Raw genomic sequence first — 15,919 nt, forward strand, 5'->3', positions numbered from 1 at the left:
AGGGCTCTGTCCAGGTCAATCTCAGCAAAAGATAATTAGAGGGGGTTTGAGATGAATGATTTAACAACTAATCTTAGGCTAGGTATGAAGTGCAAGGATTTAATTTGAGTTTTTGAGGGTTTTGTTGGAAAAAGGGAAAGGCAAATTTTGGGTCCGGGGATGAGGCTAGATTTTTGTAGAGTTCAGGTAGGGGCAAGATAGGCAGTAGGTTTGATGCTTTGGATTGAATGAATGGATGGATCATACTAGTGAGGACCTAAGGTGGGAAAGAAGGTCTCAAGAGTCCTCCTCAAACAGATGAAAACATGAAGAATTAAACAAAATATCAAGGCAGAGCATAGCATTCCAATGAATTCTACCTTAATCACTCATTTGTTTAGTTGCAGAAGACAAGAGAAGTGAAAATGATACACATAAACATCAGTGAACTTAAAAATAAATAGAGAAACACACCATCAAAACATAGAGCCACATGGATCCCAACAAGTGCTACAAAACCCTGGTCTTTCCTTTGCCAAGATTGCAGAAATGAAATGTACAATAGAGTGCCAAGCAATCCCAAGTGTCCAACTCTCAAAATGACTGATAAATTACATGATATAGAAAATCCTAACTCCTTCTCATGCCTCTAGGGGTCGAGCTCATCATTCTAGGAGCTATTTCAACCAATTCTAAACAAGGAACTAAAATCTAGGTAGTCAAACAACTTACCCCTATATGCTAGGAAACTGATTCATTCATTTAATTTTCACTTTTTAGTGAATGAATCATATAGGACAAGTAAAAATGTGCCAATATTACATCATGGTTATCAAATTACATCATTAAAGGTCAAGAATAACATCAATAATCAAAACTTGTCAAAACTGGGCGAATTGCTGAGCTGAACAGTTAAAAATAGGAAAAAATCCTCTATGCACTGCGCGTGATTCTCTATGCGTCGTGCCAATTTGGAGCTGATTTTGAGGCACTTCCTGAAGTCCAAATTAATCCCAACTGTGCTTTTTGGAAAGCCCTACCTGTCTTCTTTCCAACCCAAGTGGAATTTCTAAATTTGGATGTCATTTACCCCTCCAAAACTTCAATCTCCCAAGACTGCTTCCTGTGTGTCAAAATAGAGGCAGTGAGGTCATGTTTTGGGTGTTTTTGGCCTCCTGAGGACTCAAAACCTGGCCAAATTTCTTGTCCATGCACCATCAACCATGATTTTTCATGCCAAATCTAGAAATGCAAAGTTTTTTCAATTTTGGGATCCCTAGAAAAAGAGCATGCCACGTGGCACAACACATAGGGAGGAAAACCCTGTTTTTTGTGCCAAAATTTGTCAAATTGCCAAAAATGCCCCAAATTTCTTGAAATTTGGGTTGGAGCTTCTCCATCAAGTGTCATGTTGGGCTAAAGAGGCTTCGGCCAATATCCAAATATGATCATGCTCCTTTTGCCTCTTTTACTTCCTTATTTCCTTCTTTAATTTTGCCTTTAGATTCCCTATTCATGCCTTGCAAGCCTTGTTCCGCGCCATGTAGTGGAAGGCCATGTGTCTCAACAATGCTTTGTCTCTGTCAGCCTTATCTAGCAGTCCCTCTAAGTGGATGCTGACTCTCTCGAGCCAAGACTCCTGATGATCATTAATCTCTTGCTCTAATGAAGAGAGTTCCATCCTCCTCCTTTAGACAGCTTGACGATTCTCCCTGATGTTTTATAATTCCATAATCGCCTGCTGGTCTTCACGCTGCTTATTCCTTTGCTCCAAATATTTAATATTCCACTTAGCTCTCTCCAATTCGAGGGACAATGCTTTGATCTCTGTCTGCTTCTCCTGGATGATCTCTCTAAGTTTGGCACTTTCCGGGCCCATATCTGTGTCATCATCATGAATGAGAATGAAGTTGGTCTCTTGTTCACCTGAAGGCCCCTCATCCTGCATTGGCCTCTTTCCTTTTTCCTGTACCTGTGGTGCTGATGTCGGACGTGAGGCGCCTTCCACACCGGGTGGAGATAACACTCGCTTCGTTGCTGCAAAAAAATGTTTAGTGCCCCTCTAATATGTGATGAATATCGGCACACTAATGGTCTCATGGCACTCATATTGATGAGAAGGTCCACCTGTGTCATGCCCAAGCTCTAAAAGCCCCTGTGAAGCTCTAAATAAATCACGGGAGATGAAATAATCACAAGTGATGCCCTGTAATCCAAGCTGATGAACCACCAAAATCTTAATAAGAGAAAAATGATAAACACTGTTAAGTTGCTACTGAGGGGTTTTGTGCTGCACAAGGGTGGTCATCCTCTCTATGTTCCAACAAATGAAATACGGAATGTTCATCATCCATACCTGGGTGAAATGCATGATCAACCTAATGCGATAAGCATATAAACGAGAGAACCGTCCCTCACAGCTGAAATATTTCATGCTTAATTTCATTAGTGGACCATATTCATCTTTAAGATATCGGAATGGAAACACTCTCTTGGGCTGCCTCAAGAAACCGGTTTTAATATATGGCTTATAATGCTGCCGGTCAATCTTCTTCCTCTTGTTCCATGGTTCTCCAATGTTGGGAATGCTGGTTGCCAGTGAGATAGATTCTAGTGTAAGTGTGAAGGTGAGACCAGCCAAAGTAACCTGATCTCCATGTAAATGCAGTACAAATAGATGAGCCAACTCATGATGAAATTGAACATTAGCCACCTTCTCATAAAACTCATAACATGACTGATGTTGAAAACAAAAAATGGCTAGAGGGCAAGCCTATAATTCAGTGAGGGTGATTGGTTCTTCTCTGATATGTCTGCCTCCTCTATGAGGCCTCCGAGGTGCATGTTCCTCCATGGGTAAGTCACTCTGTGTTTCCATTCCATAATCAGATGAATGACTGGATGACATGACTGCTGTAAAAAATGCCTTGGAGAAAACTGATTGCTGATGTATAAAAACTGTGTTGGACTGCTCTTTTGTGATGTGTTTAAACTCTGCCACCAAGGGGAAAACAAATGAAACAAGGGACTGTTAGGAAGGGGAAATAATAGTAAGGGATTAGGGACTATTGGGATAGATTTTTTAGGGAAATATGGGAGAGGGTTTGGGATTTATGTGTGGGAATAGGGTTTAGGGTTTTACATTTAAAAGTTTGGGAAAGGGAATTTGGGATAGGGGTTTAGTAATTTTAGGGGATAGGGAACAATGAAATCAAGGGAAAAAATGGAATCAAGGAGAAAGAAAATGACGGAAAAGGAATAAGCTTGGTGGCAAAAATTTTTTTAAACCCTAGGCAGCAACTTTTATTTGAGGAATTTAAGATGATATGGTTTGATCATTTGTTTGGACGCTCAACACGTCAACCATCATAGCATAACTACCAAACTTTGATGAACAAGAGAAATGGAGCTCCACCTACTTGAAACAAAGGAAATTTGCATGCTTTTGGCATTTGGAGGCCATTCTGGAACTTTTCGGGCCAGTCAGTTGTGTGTGCCACACAGCTTGCCCAATGCACCGTGCCTTCTCAGTGCGTCGTGCTCGTTCAAAAATGCACTGTGCGATTTCTCCCAGTGCGTTGCGCCTCCCCGGTGTGCCGTGCCACCTGCTCTATGCACCGCGCTGGCTTTGAACACAACTTTGACTTGGAAATTTACAATTTCGCCCTCTCACCACTAAACTTTGACATTTTTTGTTCTCTTAGATGTAAATGAATGTTCTAAAACAATGAGAACATCTTATAGTGATGGATTTGATTTTTGTTTCCCACAAACCCACTTTGTAATGTTTTGACTTGGCACTTTTTCCAGAATTAATTCAATTCTGTCTTTTTGTTTCCTCTTTGATTTTTTTTTGACTTGAATGATGTTTTCTTTTGGCAATTTTTGCAGGGATAGTGGCATGTCTTGACAAAGGAAGACCAAGGCTGCGCCTGGAGAATTCAACAACTGAAAAGCTTTTGAAAATTACATGGCAATTTATTACAAAACGAAATGACGAATGAAAAGTTATAGTCGAGCATATGATGATGATAATATTGGAAATGAAAACTTATTAAAGACCTCCCTCATGGGTCTGCTGGCATTGTTGGACATTGTTGAAGACAAAATTAACTAACCCTAGACCTAGTGACTGAAATGACTCTTGCTGATCAAGAAACTGAAACAGGACTGTAAGTGACTTTAAAACTGGATTTTGATGAGTAGACCTGAGCCAGCATGGATAAGGCATGAGGGGTAAAGAATGACAAGACCCTTCCATCAGATTATTGCATGCCCCTAGCAGAATGCAGCTGAGTGAATCAAGCGAGACACCTAAAAATGAAATGCAATAATAGAAATGATCTTTGATGGAGGGATGACCAGACCGACTCTAACATTGGCTCCAATGGGGATGGTAGCTCCTAGGAGGTGCCAAGAATGGCAGATCTCTAGAAGAGCTAGACAGTGCCTTCGGCCATTGGGTGATGTCATTATTTTGAAAAACAACACAAGACTTTGACTCGTTTATTGACTAAAACCTGACTAAAACTGACTCAATTTTGAAACTAAAATGACTGAAAAATCTGACTCGACAAACTGAACTCAAAACTGAAATCTTTCTTTAGAATTATAGCCTTCACTTCGGGCCCCAGACTGAAGAAAATATCATAGCACACACTTGCAACGATACTGAAATAAAATGGTTTACAGTGACAATGTAAACAACAGAAATAACTCAGAAATGATACTGCTTAAGCAGCCGACCATTGAGTAGCCCTCCTGGACAATCTTCCCCGTTCATCTCCTTCAGAAGAAAGGCATTCTGACCTCGATATGCTGCAATTTTAAAAGGACCTTTCCAGAGATTTTCAAACTTAACGTGCTTGCCCTTTTCCTCATTCCTTGCATCCCACTTCAGCACCACATCATCCAACTGCAATTTGTGTGCCTTTGCTTTTCTGTCATAAATCTTCTTAATTCTCTCCTACAACTTGAACGTGTTTTGAAAAACTTCTTCCCGTGTCTGCTACAAATGGATCATTTGATTTAGTCTTCTCTACATAGGATCATCTTCACTACCAGCCTCCTAAAGAAGTTTGACTACCAGAGCTGCGAGAGAGGTAGGAAACATTGTATCAACTCCATAAACTAGCTCAAAAGGGGACATACCAGTGGATTTCTTCTGACTCACTCGATCTGCCCAAAGTGCATGGAAAAAATTCTTATGCCAACTCTTCTTGTTTATTTCCAACAACTTTTTAATGATGTTAACCAAATATTTGTTAGAAGACTCCGCCAATCCATTGCCTTGTGGATGATAGGCAGTTGAGTGCCCCAAAGTAATGTGATATTTATTACAAAACTCAACCATCCTTTTTGATCTCAAAGCTGCTGCGTTATCAATGATTAGCTTATTCGGGCAACCAAAACGGGGCAAAATATTATTCTCAAGGAATGAAATTATTACCGCGTCTGTAGCTTGTCTGGTGGGAATTGCTTCGATCCACTTCGTGAAATAATCTGTCACCGTGAGGATCCATCTATGCTGACCTGAAGAAGCAGGATGAATTTCACCAATGAAATCCAACCCCCACTGCTGAAACGGGCACTCACCTCAATGGGCTTAAGCGGCAAAGGCTGTAATTTTTGCCTTCCATCAAAAATCTGATAGTTATGACAACTCTTGACAGTCTTGAACACATCAGCAAACAATGTTAGCCAATAGTATCCGGCTCTCAGAATTTTATTTGTCGTTGTTTTCCAAAAAAGGTGATTGCCATAATCTCCTTTATGGAAATATTCCATGACCTGCTTCGCCTCTTCTTCCACCAAAAAATTCAATAAAACGCCACCGGGATCGTTCCAATAAAGTGCAGAATTCAAAATACAACACTTAGGAGCCTTTAACTTAAGAGTTCCAGCTTTGTTTCTAGCCATACCAAGTGGCGAGGACAAATTCTGAAGCACATATATGATATCTGAATACCACGGAGAAAGAACAAAGATTTCAGCTACCTGAATTGACGGACCTTCCTCATTTTCATCGGACATAGCAGCAATCAGATTTATGTCTAAGACGTGCAGATTTGATTGAACCATTAACTTTGCCAGTCCCTGTCCTTTAACAAGCTTTTTGGGTTTTATCTCCACATCATACTCCAGCAAAGCTGCAATCCACTTGCCACGTCTTCCTTCTGGATCTGTTTGGACCAAAATATCTTTGACAATAGCGTTAGGAACATAAGCCAAAATATGGGAATGCAAAATATTTACGCGGAAATCTTTCAATGCTTTTATAAGTGCAAGGGCTTGCTTCTCAATAATGTTGTATTTCAAGGCTGCATCTCTTATAGTTCGGCTGAAGAAAGCAATTGGTCTTTCGTGCTCATCTTTTTTCTGCATTAATACAGCTGCCATAGTATGCTCTAAAGCAAATGAAAACAACATAAAATCCTGAGTGTGATCCAGGCTGATTAGAACCGGGGCTGAAGAAAGAGCCAAGTTTACTAGATTGAAAGATTTTATAGCCTCTTCGGTCCATTTCACTTGGCTGTCCTTCTTAAGCATGTTTTTAATTTCTCTTAGGTGTTCAACAAGATTAGGTACAAAGTGGCGTAAAAAAATCATCTTACCATTAAAATATTGAATCTCCTTCTTGTTCCAGGGAAGATCAATTTTCTGAATCACTTCTACATGTGCTGGATCACTACGAATGGCATCTTTTGATATGATGTGTCCAAGTAGTTTGCCTTCATCTAAGGCGAACAAGCTCTTCTTCGGATTCAACGACACACGATATTTTCTGCACTTTTGAAATACAGTTTTCAAATGATACATGTGTTCTTCATCTGAATTAGAAAACACCGTCAAATAATCAAGGTACACCACCAAAAAGACATCCTTCTCATTTGCAAAAGCCATATCCATTGCCCGCTGAAATGTGGCACTTGCATTCTTCAAACCGAAAGGCATTTTAGCGTAATGAAAAGTCCCCCATGGAGTGGTGAACGTTGTTTTGTCTCGGTCATCTTCATGGACCAAAATTTGGTCATATCCAGAATAACCATTGAGTAGTGACATACGAGATGCTCCAACTACTCGTTGAAGTATGTGATCCATTTTTGGCAGCGAATAATTATCCTTCAATGAAACTTTGTTGAGATTCCTAAAATCAATGCACAAATGAATCTCACCTGTCTTATTTTGTACAAGCACCAAATTAGATATCCAATCAAAAAATCTGATGGAAACAATGATTCCTGATATGTACAACCTGTTTACCTCCTTCTCCATTGATGGCAACAATTTTGGATTAAGCATTCTTAACTTTTGTCTGAAAGGTTTCTGATTAGGATTAATAGGAATTGTGTGCTGAATTATATTGGTATCATATGTCTTGAAGTCAGAATAGTCCCAAGCAAACACATCTACAAAGGATAACAAAAAACTAATATATTTGGCCTTTACCTTTTGTGGTAATGTTTTGGACAGCTTTACCATCTTCTGATGTTCAGCTGTTCCAATATTCACCTCTTCGACTCCTTTCTCTGTTGGCTACAATGTTGGTTTGCGGGCTACATCATCATGATAAAAGAGTTCTTCTAAAGGTATCAATCCTTTAAGAATGACATTATCCTTGAGCTGCAACACTTCCATTTGATTGATCTGCACATCATCTTTTCCATCATCATGTTCTACATCAATTGAGGTATCTTTGAACTTGCCTTTGTTTTGCAGAAAATCATCAATCTCCTCATCATCTTGGAAAACTTGCGAATATCTCTGATTGTCCGGGAAAGTTGGATGATGTTTCACATGGATTTCAAATTTATTACTTGAGTTCATAGGAATCTTCAAATTACTCACTGCCTTAGCAAGTGCATCTGCAATACTATTTTGAATACGAGGCGCACACATCAAGGTATAATCAGAAAATAACTTCAATATGTCTAGAATAGCATTCTGGTATGCCCTCATCCGAGGATTCTTTGCTTGATATTCGCCTTTAAATTGCTTAATCACCAATTCAGAGTCGCCATATACAACAATCCTCTTAGCATTCATCTTTCTTAGGATTTTTAGGCTAGCAATCAAAGCTTCATACTCAGCCTCATTGTTTGAGCAATCAAAAGCAAGCTTGTAAGAACATACCCGCACATTACTAGGCACTTTGTTTGGAGAAGAAAAAGGACTATGTACCTAAATACCAATTCCAGCACCATCATTTCCCACTTCTCCATCAAAATCCATGGTCCACAGACCATCTTCCTCTTCTTCTAAGTGTTGAAACTCTTTTTGCTATATTTTTTCTGCTTGCTGTCCATTATCTTTTCGTGATCGCTGAATGGTATTGTCCATTTCTTGACTTTCTTTCTTCAAAAATTCTCTGAAATTCTCTGTTATTTTTGGAATATCATTTGCTGCAACTAACTGACTATCAATCTCATTGAAACTATTTGAATACAAAACAAAAGACTCTAAATCTGTATGTACATAATTAATCAGATGATTAACTAGTTTCTACTTGCTTGTGATCATGTATTTCATTTTTTGCTCCCGATAAATTTTTCTCATTTGGCCAAACATAGGAATCGTTGCATAGGAGAAATCAAGTTGCATTGTTCCTTTAATCTTTTCTCCCCAAGATCTGGAAAGAAGCATGCCAAATCTAGGAGGTATATCCGCCACCACCACATCCATCAAAACGTTAGCTGGAATCTGATCCAAACTGACCACCAAGTATTTAATGAGCCCAATACATCTTACCTTGCTAGAATCAAATGAACAAAGATCATGGTATTTCGTGGTAATGTCCAAACCCAACTTCTCCATGATATCCTTCGGCATAAGATTGTGGGAGGCGTCGGAATCAAACATAGCATTATGCAACACAAACTCATGCACTCTCAAATTGATATAAAAAGGAGGCACATCACTGTCTAGAGACTCACCATTCAATGTTGGTCCAAAAATCAGTTCAGGTTGATCATCTTCCACACTCACCATATCAGACATTGGATCAAAATTCAAAATTTTGGAAACCTGACCTCTATAACTGTTGTTCCTCATTAACTCAGTCAAGGGAATGGATACCTTTAATTTAGAAATTTCATTTTCTAAACTGAAAGCAGAAGTTTTTTCTACCTCTTTGGCTGGAACATCTTTCTTTTCAGCGTTATTTTTTGATACAATTGGCTGATTTACTCTTTCATTTGTTGGTGGAGACTTGCTTGGAGTAGGATTAGCAATTTCTTTTCCTTTATTCAGCACAACAGGAGGCTCATTCTTAGATGCTAGAACGTCGTTTCTCTTCTGGATTGGATTGATCGGGACATTTCTGTTTCTTAGTGAATACTGACGCTATTGGGCAGACAAGGCATGCATATAACCTCTCTGATACTCATCCGACTCCTCTTCAAGAGTTGTGTCATTTTCCAAGATAAAATCTGCATCCTTCTGTACAGCTGAACTTTCTGCATACTCATCATCTTTAGTGATAAAGGTGGGCATATCATTAGGAGTAAAGAAGTGATTTTCCTCTGATTGACCAACAAAATTCTGCTGAAGAGGTGTTTTTACTTGCTGTTGTTGTGATGCCGGTTCTTGTGCTCGCTGCTCACGCTGTTTGATCCTGAATTGAGGTTGCTGCTGTCCATGGAAATTAGGATTCTAAATTTGTGGTTCAGGCTTATCAAGTGCTAACCTTTTAATCATCTTCTCTACCTTGCAGAGCAATTGATCTGAGGTAGAAGCTTCATCCTTTATTGACACTCTGTTTTCAGCTTTCAATCTAGCTCTCTTGTCATTCAAATTTGCCTCAACACTAACGGCAATTTTCTGCATTTCTTCTAAGTTAGCTGGATCTCTCTCTCTTAATTGATAAGCCATGTCCGAACCAAAACCATCTGGGAACTTCAGCAAAGCTGACTTTCTAGATGGCCTTAAATAATCAGGAATTGCATTATAAACCGCATTGAATCTAATACAATAGTCTTGCATGGACTCACCAACATTCCGCTTGATCTTGGTATATTCAGAAGTGATTTGAAGACGGTCTTTCTTAACTTCCCAATGATCCAAGAACTGTCTTTGCAGCTCTTCTAATGTGGGAATACTTCTAGCTGGCAAAGCTCTGAACCATTTTCTTACCTCACCTGCAAAATTCTGCACGAATAATCTCATGGTCACATTTTCTGCATCAATCTCATGAAGCTCAAAGAAATCCATCATTTTGTCTACATGTTGCTAAGTCGTGGTACCTTGGGGAGTGCCATCAAACAAAGGAATTTTACTCTGATAATCTGCGGGCATGTCACCCAAAACTTGAGGCAGCGCGAGAGGTGCAAACCGAGTAGCCGTTGCTCTTAGTGGATTTGCAATCGGTCTTGGTGAAGTTGGAGGAGTAGGTGCAGCTGATGTGCGAGGTGTATGGGTAGGAGTGTTTGGAGGAGAAGTGATTTTGGATGTAGAAGGAGTAGATGGAGGTGAATTTACAGCAAACTTTTGATCAAGGATAATAGGCTACACAAGGATGGTGGGAATGAAGGGTGGTTCGGTAGGAATTCTTGAGGTGGATGTCGTTACAAAAGATCTGAGGGTTGCAGATGCAGCTTCTAGGAAATCAACGATATTTTAAGTGTGAATTTCACTCGAAAGGTGCTTCAAAATAAAATTTTCAATTGATTTATTTTTCTTTCAACTTCAAGAGCTACAGCAAAGTCAGGATTTGGGACTATAGAACCAAGAGTACTTTCGGATTTGGTTTCAATAATGACAATTCAAACTTTTCATCAAAATCAAGCTCTTAAAGATACTTAAAAATTGCAGGACATGAAAAAGATTTAAACACGGGAATGATAGAAATTCCTTGGCAAACAATTCTTGGAATCAGATTGGGATTTTTGTAGACAGGGGGAGGATTAGGATCTGGATTTGCTCTGGTATGTCTTCTGGAAGCCAATGTGTTATTATTTCAAGAAATCAAAGGGACATAAACAACTTGTTCGACCTTTCAAATTCTAAACTAATCATCCAAAAGCTTAGAATTCTTAGATGTACTGGGGTGATTCCCAAGTCAAGTGTCACGATTACAAGCTAGACTGGAGATTGACTGAAGTAGCGTTTATCTACTTGCGCTAATGCAAAGCAAAAGCATTTCGAAGGCTACCTGGCATAACTTCAGGCTCCGTCTGTAGCTCATAAAATAAATGACATCAACAAGAAAACCATTTTCTTCCCGAGTATGGTCACCACTATGTTAGAGCCTAGATTTGCCTCAAGCTGAAAAGGAAAGGTTCTAGGTCCACATCACACCACGCTGAGTCTCATAGCTAGCCCTACGAGGACAGGAGAGGGCTCTCTCCGGGTCAATCTCAGCAAAAGATAATCAGATGGGGCTTGAGATGACTGATTTAACAACTAATCTTAGGCTAGGTATGAAGTGCAAGGATTCAATTTGAGTTTTTGGGGGTTTTGTTGGCAAAAAGGAACGACAAATTTTGGGTCCGGGGATGAGGCCAGATTTTTGCAGAGTTCAGGTAGGGGCAAGATAGGTAGTAGTTTTGATGCTTTGGATCGAATGAATGGATGGATCAGATTGGTGAGGAGCAAAGGAGGGCAATAATGTCTCAAGGGTCCTCCTCAAATAGATGAAAACATGAAGAATTAAACAAAATATCAAGGCAGAGCATAACAGTCCAATGAATTCTACCTTAATCACTCATTTGTTTAATTGCAGAAGACAAGAAAAGGGAAAATGATACACATAAACATCAATGAACTTAAAAATACATAGAGAAACACACCATCAAAACATAGAGCCGCATGGATCCCAACAAGTGCTACAAAACCCTGGTCTTTCCTTTGCCAAAATTGCAGAAATGAAATGTACAATAGAGTGCCAAGCAATCCCAAGTGTCCAACCCTGAAAATGACTGAGAAATTACATGATATAGACAAGACTAACTCCTTCCCATGCCCTTAGGGGTCTAGCTCATCATTCTAGGAGTTGTTTGAACCAATTCTAAACAAGGAACTATAATCTAGGTAGTCAAACAACTTACCCCTATATGATAGGAAACCGATTCATTCATTTATTTTTAACTTCTTAGTGAATGAATCCTATAGTAAAAGTAAAAATGTGCCAATATTACATCATGGTTATCAAATTACATCATGAAAGTTCAAGAATAACATCAAGAAGCAAAACTGGTCAAAACTAGGCGAATTGCTGAGTTGAACAGTGAAAAATAGGCAAAAATCCTCTATGCACCGCACATGATTCTCTATGTGTCGCTCCACTTTGGAGCTGATTTTGAGGCACTTCCTGAAGTCCAAATTGAGCCCAAGTGTTCTTTTTGGAAATCCTTGCCTGTCTACTTTCCAACCCAAGTGAAATTTCTGAATTTGGATGTCATTTACCCCTCCAAAACTTCAATCTACCAAACTGCTTCCTGTGTGTCAAAATAGGGGAAGTGAGGTCATTTTTGGGTGTTTTTGGCCTCCTGAGGACTCAAAACCTGCCCAAATTTCTTGTCCATGCACCAACAACCATGCTTTTTCATGTCAAATCCGAGTATGCAAAGGTTTTTCAATTTGGGGATCCCTAGCAAAAGCGCGCGCCACGTGGCGCGACACATGGGGAGGAAAACCCTGTTTTTTGTGCCAAAATTTGTCAAAATGCTAAAAATGCCCCAAATTTCTTGACATTTGGGCTGGAGCTTCTCCATAAAGTGTCATGCTGGGCTAAAGAGGCTTCGTCCAATATCCAAAGACGATCATGCCCCTTTTTCCTCTTTTGCTTCCTTATTGCCTTCTTTAATTTTGTCTTTAGATTCCCTATTCGTGCCTTGCAAACCTTGTTCCGCGCCATGTAGTGGAAATCCATGTTTCTCAACAATACTTTGTCTCTGTCAAACTTATCCAGCAGTCCATCTAAGTGGATGTTGATTCTCTCGAGCTAAGACTCCTGATCATCATAATTCTCTTGCTCCAATGAAGAGAGTTCTGTCCTCCTCCTTTGGGCAACTTGATGATTCTACCTGACGTTTTGTAATTCCATAATCGCCTACTGATCTTCAAGTTGCTTATTCCTTTGCTCCAAATATTTAATATTCCACTTAGCCCTCTCCAAGTTGAGCGACAAGGCTTTGATCTCTGTTTGCTGCTCCTAGATGATCTCTCTAAGTTTGGCACTTTCTGGGCCCATATCTGTATCATCATCATGAATGAGAATGAAGTCGGTCTCTTGTTCACCTGAAGGCCCTGCATCCTGCATTGGCCTCTTTCCTTTATCTTGTACCTATGGTGTTTGTGTCAAAAGTGAGGCCACTTTCACATCGGGTGGAGATAACACTCGCTTTGCTACTGCAAAAAAATGTCTAGTGCCCCTTTGATATGTGATGAATACCGGCACACTAATGGTCTCATGGTGCTCATACTAATGAGAAGGTCCACCTGTGTCATGCCCAACCTCTGAAAGCCCCTGTGAAGCTCTGAAGAAATCACGGGAGATGAAATCATCCCAAGTTATGCCCTGTAATCCAAGCTGATGAACCACCAAAATCTTAATAAGAGCAAAATGATAAACACCATTAAGTTGCTGCTGAGGGGTTTTGTGCTACACAAGGGTGGTCATCCTCTCTATGTTCCAGCAAATGAAATATGTAATGTTCATCATCTGTACCCGGGTGAAATGCATGAGCAACCTGATGTGATAAGCATATAAACGAGAGAACCGTCCCTCACAGCTGAAATATTTCATGATTAATTTCATTAGTGGAGCACATTCATCTTTAAGATATTGGAATGGAAACACTCTCTTGAGATGCCTCAAGAAACCAGTTTTAATTAATGGATCATAATGTTGTCGGTCAATCTTCTTCCTCTAGTTCCATGATTCTCCAATGTTGGGAATGCTGGTTGCTAGTGAGATAGATTCTAGTGTAAGTGTGAAGGTAAGACCAGCGAAAGTAACCTGATCTCCATGTAAATACAATACAAATAGACGAGCCAACTCATGATGAAATTTAACATTAGCCACCTTCTCACAAAACTCATAACATGACTAATGTTGAAAATAGAAAATGGCTAGAGGGCAAGCCTCTAATTGAGTGAGGGTGATTGGTTCTTCTCTGATATGTTTGCCTCCTCTATGAGGCGTCTAGGGTGCATGTTCCTCCATGGGTGAGTCACTTTGGGTTTCCATTTCATAATTAGATGAATGACCGGATGACATGACTGCTGTACAAAATGCCTTGGAGAAAACTGATTTCTAATGTATAAAAACGGTGTTGGACTGCTCTTTTGTGATGTGTTTAAACTCTGCCACCAAGGGGAAAAAAAATGAAACAAGGGACTGTTAGGAAGGGGAAATAATAGTAAGGGATTAGGGACTATTGGGATAGATTTGTTAGGGAAATATGGGAGAGGGTTTGGGATTTATGTGTGGGAATAGGGTTTAGGGTTTTACATTTAAAAGTTTGGGAAAGGGAATTTGGGATAGGGGTTTAGTAATTTTAGGGGATAGGGAATAATGAAATCAAGGGAAAAAATGGAATCAAGGAGAAAAGAAAATGATGGAAAAAGAATAAGCTTGGTGGCAAACAATTTTTGAAACCCTAGGCAGCAGCTTTTATTTGTGGAATTTAAGATGATAGGGTTTGATCATTTGTTTGGACACTCAACACATCAACCATCATAGAATAACTACCAAACTTTGATGAACAAGAGAAATGGAGCTCCACCTACTTGAAACAAAGGAAATTTGCACGTTTTTGGTGTTTGGAGGCCATTCTGGAACTTTTCGAGCCAGTCAGCTATGTGTGCCGTGTAGCTTGCCCAACGCGCCGCGCCTTCCTAGTGCGCTATGCCCATTCAAAAATACACTGCGTGATTTCTCCTAGTGCGTCGCACCTCCCCGGTGCGTCGCACCACCTGTTCTATGCGCTGCGCCGGCTTTGAACACAACTTTGGCTTGGAAATTTACAATTTCGCCCTCTCACCACTAAACTTTGACCTTTTTTGTTCTCTTAGATGCAAATGAATGTTTTAAAACAATGAGAACATCTTATAGTGATGGATTTGATTTTTGTTTCCCACAAACCCACTTTGTAATGTTTTGACTTGGCACTTTTTCCACAGTTAATTCAATTTTGTCTTTTTGTTTCCTCTTTGATTTTTTTTGACTTGAATGATGTTTTATTTTGGCAATTTTTGCAGGGATAGTGGCATGTCTTGACAAAGGAAGACCAAGGTTGCACCTGGAGAATTCAACAACTGAAAAACTTTTGAAAATTACATGGCAATTTATTACAAAACGAAATGACGAATTTTCTTCACAGAGTTTTGAAGAAAAGTTATAGTCGAGCATATGATGATGAAAATATTGGAAATGAAAACTTATTAAGGAACTCCCTCATGGGTCTGCTGGCATTGTTGGACATTGTTGAAGACAAAATTAACTAACCCTAGACCTAGTGACTGAAATGACTCTTGCTGATCAAGAAATTGAAATAAGATTGTAAGTGACTTTAAAACTGGATTTTGATGAATAGACTTGAGCCAACATGGATAAGGCATGAGGGGTAAAGAATGACAAGACCCTTTTGTCAGATTATGGTATGCCCCTAACGGAATGCAGCTGAGTGAATCAAGCGAGACACCTAAAAATTAAAAGCAATAAGAGAAATGATCTCTGACGGAGGGATGACCAGACCGACTCTAATAGGCTCAAAATGAAAAAGAAAATGAGATAAGGCCAAGCCAAACCAACTTGAGTTAAGCCCCATTACAAAGGGAGACGCATTAGAACCCCTGTCAGAGCCTTGCCAGCTTCTCGAAAGTGCCACACCAAAGTCCGAATGTAGGCAACGCCTGCCTTCCTTCAGTAAACCCCTGGCTTCTCCGGTCGAGACCGCTGCTCATGGCTGACGACGGACTCAGAGCATGGCTCAAGCCC

Source organism: Pinus tabuliformis, chromosome 1_1, assembly GCF_031772625.1.
Source record: "Pinus tabuliformis cultivar Carrire ecotype Pingquan chromosome 1_1, CPIR1, whole genome shotgun sequence".
NCBI classification, from domain to species: domain Eukaryota; kingdom Viridiplantae; phylum Streptophyta; class Pinopsida; order Pinales; family Pinaceae; genus Pinus; species Pinus tabuliformis.